General features: G+C 37.4%; 1 protein-coding gene and 1 long non-coding RNA gene across 2 annotated transcripts in view; one reads left to right on the top strand and one right to left on the bottom strand.

Annotated features, from left to right (window-relative positions):
* Positions 1-3,281, bottom strand: part of LOC106935280 (protein jagged-1-like) — a 70,261-nt gene that overhangs the window by 19,358 nt on the left and 47,622 nt on the right. The window lies entirely within an intron of this gene.
* LOC106935281 (uncharacterized) overlaps positions 524-3,281 on the top strand; it is a 12,671-nt gene continuing 9,913 nt past the window's right edge. The window contains exon 1 of the long non-coding RNA XR_001421865.1: positions 524-534. This is a non-coding gene — a long non-coding RNA (uncharacterized LOC106935281). The remainder of the gene's footprint in view (positions 535-3,281) is intronic.

Below are 3,281 nucleotides of genomic sequence, written 5' to 3'. Positions count from 1 at the left end.
GACGCGTGTGCCCAGCTAGCCGCCGCCTTTTGCAGCTAATCAAAGAACGTCTGACGATTCAACTGACTCCCCCCCCCGACAGCACCGTTCCGACACGGTCTCGGAGGCTCATAATAAATGTCAAACTAAGAAGCTTCCGTTCCGCGCACCGCCTGTTGCTGCTAATCAAAGATCGTAGATCCACGTTCTTTGAGCCAATATGGCAAAAATTGGTCGGGACTTTTTCATATCCCGTGAATATTGGTCGGGACATGTCCCTACCGTCCCTACCCAAACCTACGCCCATGCTACAACTATTGCGGGGAGGGATGGCGACTTGAAGAAATAACCCGCACTAGCATAGCTACTTTGCTGACTCAGTTGTTTTGGAAGCAGATGTGGGTTTCTTCCGTTGGCTTTTTGTCCACACAATGAAATGAGCACACATAAAGCATTTTGGGTTCTCTCTTCAAGTTTAGAATTTTTAGCCAAATTCTTTTTGTTTCCTTATCCATCGGTAGGCGATGAAAACTACTGCTTTTGTTTTGGGAACACGTTCAAAACACACTTGCTGTAGCCACAAACTAAACTTGGTCTGATTATTAGAGAACAGTCACGAACAGCACAACAGTTACCCGAGTTCCGCAAGGGCAGACACTTTCCAGTGGCAAGTTGCTCTCTATAAGAGGTTAATGTGTGATTCGGTTCGGTTCTAGTCCAGTGGGGAGATTCTCCGTGTTATGGTCTGGAGCGCAGCAGCTACCGTCATTTCTCTGCTGATTTGCTGCAACACTCGCAACAGAGAACCTCAAGATTCTGGTTGTCATGGACTAAATAAATCTAGATATTTTATTTTGTATTATAAAAAAAATATTGCTGGCCCAAACATAATGATAAAGAATCAAATCATGAAATTTATTATTTTTTAAATTAAAACGAAAAATAAAATTCTCATCACACCAAGCTAATATTATGTAGTTCTGGTGTTTTACACTGTTGGCGCAAAACGGCAGCTCAAAACTCTGACCATCTTCTCTACTTTTATCTTCTTTATTACTGTCCATTCTTCAGAGAAACTAGCTGCTAGCAGAGCTGCTAACTCATGTTACAAAACTTAACACTGTTTTCCTGTCGCTCCCTGTGATTAAACTCATAAATACGATCCTCTGTGTTGAGCTCTCTGATAGCAGACGGTGTGTCCATAAACAAGTTTTACTAAATATTGTATTATAGCCGAAAAGAGAGAACTAACTTCTACCATGAATATAGATTTGCAAAAAACCGTATAAATTACAATGAAATACTGCTACTTCCTGTAGTTGTAAGTAAGACCCATAATTGTTTCCTTAGTAAGCCTCCCAGGAATAAGGTGGTACTCATTTTCAGTAACAAGGCATTTCTAAGTTTTGAACTTAGTGAATTGTTGAACTGCAAAGTATTTTTGCTAAGTTTTACTAAATACAGTAAAGGTCCTTTTATATACTTAAGCCAGTTTTGTGAAAATTTTGGACATAACTGTGTATTAAATTAAATTGAACAAGTTATTTCTTTGAATGCAACTGACTAGGAATGTATTTTCATGGCAGAGTTATCCAGTTCAGCTTAAGGATTGTAGATTTTGCATTACAGATAAACATTTTTTTTTAAAGTTTGACATTTATATTACAAGGATAAAAAACCCCCACTGACATTAAAAAATGTCTTTTCAAAGGAGTCCTGGCCAAGAGGCAGAAACAAATACAACACAGAAAAATGAACAGTTAAAAGAAAATGTCAATGTCATGATGTGTAGGAGAATGATGAGGAGGTGACACAATAAGACCCAGGATGAAGTGAAAAGAGGTTCAAAAGTCACTAGGCAAACCTAATCTGAACAGCCAAAGCAGCCAAACAAAAGAGGATCTCATGACCAGCAGGGAGCACAGGTGAGGCTAAATACAAAAGAGAATCAAGAAATGGAGCAACAAAAAGTAAGATCATGAGTCAAGCGATCAAAAACAGGTACATGTCATAGAATCTGCTTCAAGAACTGATTTAAAAGCACTAAACAAGATGAGTTCAGTCAATCTGAAAGTTTCTTGTAACAAGTTCCATGAAGAGGCAACAGAGTGAATGAAAGTCTTCTTGCCCAATTCAGTCGGCACAAAGGTTCAGAAAGAAGCAGCAAATCATGTGAGAGAAAAATATGAGTCAATATTTCTCAGTGAAATGGCAGTACTAGTTATAATCTAAAAAGTTTACCTTGCTGACATTATGTAACAGCGATCAATGGCATTATTTATTTTGACCTAAAAGCCTCTCTTCCACGGAGGGTTATCTAGTAATGCGTAGTAGTGTGTTAAACCTGCTTGTACTGTGGTCAGCAATGTGAAAAGATGAGTCAGGAGAGTCAGAGTGTTGTGCTCAGCTGCTTTAAAAGACAGTCTCATGGAAGATGGGTTAAACCAAGCTAGTATGTACATACTGCAAGGATCTAGCCTGTAGTTAACATTTCTTAATTAACGTTTGAAACAAAAAATCTTTTAAGCCTTCCTGAATATGAAAAGTTGGAGAACTGATCATCTTAAGACATGTTTGGTTTGTGACAATAAAATATTTTCTTCAACTTTTTTTTAAACTGATGAAGTTAAGCAAAGTGATTGTTCATGATAAATCACAGCAATAATTTTTTATTTATTTATTTATCAACTGGTTAGAAATTTTAAATAAAAAATAAGATAATTAAATCAGAAATTGAGTTTAAGAGCTAGTTTTAGTTTCACAAAAGTTATAGTTTCATTAAAACTAGCTGATAAATGCTTAAAAGTAATGAGGTTGATTTCAAAAAGTAATTTAAATTATATTACTCTTGTTTCGGTGAACAAGATGTAAAAAAAAAAAAAAAAAGGTCAGAAAAGTCAGAAACATTAGGCGGCCTGGTTCCTAAATTCTTAAAGGAAGAGTCAGCAAACACCTACTACAGTTTTGACTAATCACATGGATCACATCCCTCCATTAGCCATTCTTTCTCCCAGCTCTGGTGGAAAATTGAGATCAGAGATGTTTTGTAAACAGGATGCAAACTCAAAAAGAACAATTGCATGTGCATGCTGCAGGCTCTATTTGCTACTGTTGACAGGCTCACAAACCCTCCTATGATGTTGCCACCTGAACTTCAATCTAATGCCGCCTGCAACAAGTTCTCCAGTTTCTTCTCAGAGAAAATTCAAAAGATCAGAGGATTAATCTGCACATCCATTCCAAAGCCAGTACCAATGCTGTGCCCAAACAAAACAAATGCAGGAAAAATGACCCAATTTCAA

This window comes from Poecilia latipinna, unplaced genomic scaffold (assembly GCF_001443285.1).
Source record: "Poecilia latipinna isolate Pla-1442-1.1 unplaced genomic scaffold, P_latipinna-1.0 Scaffold1941, whole genome shotgun sequence".
Lineage (NCBI taxonomy): Eukaryota > Metazoa > Chordata > Actinopteri > Cyprinodontiformes > Poeciliidae > Poecilia > Poecilia latipinna.
The sequence above is the reverse complement of the archived record's forward strand: the minus strand, read 5'-3'. Positions and strand labels throughout refer to the sequence as shown.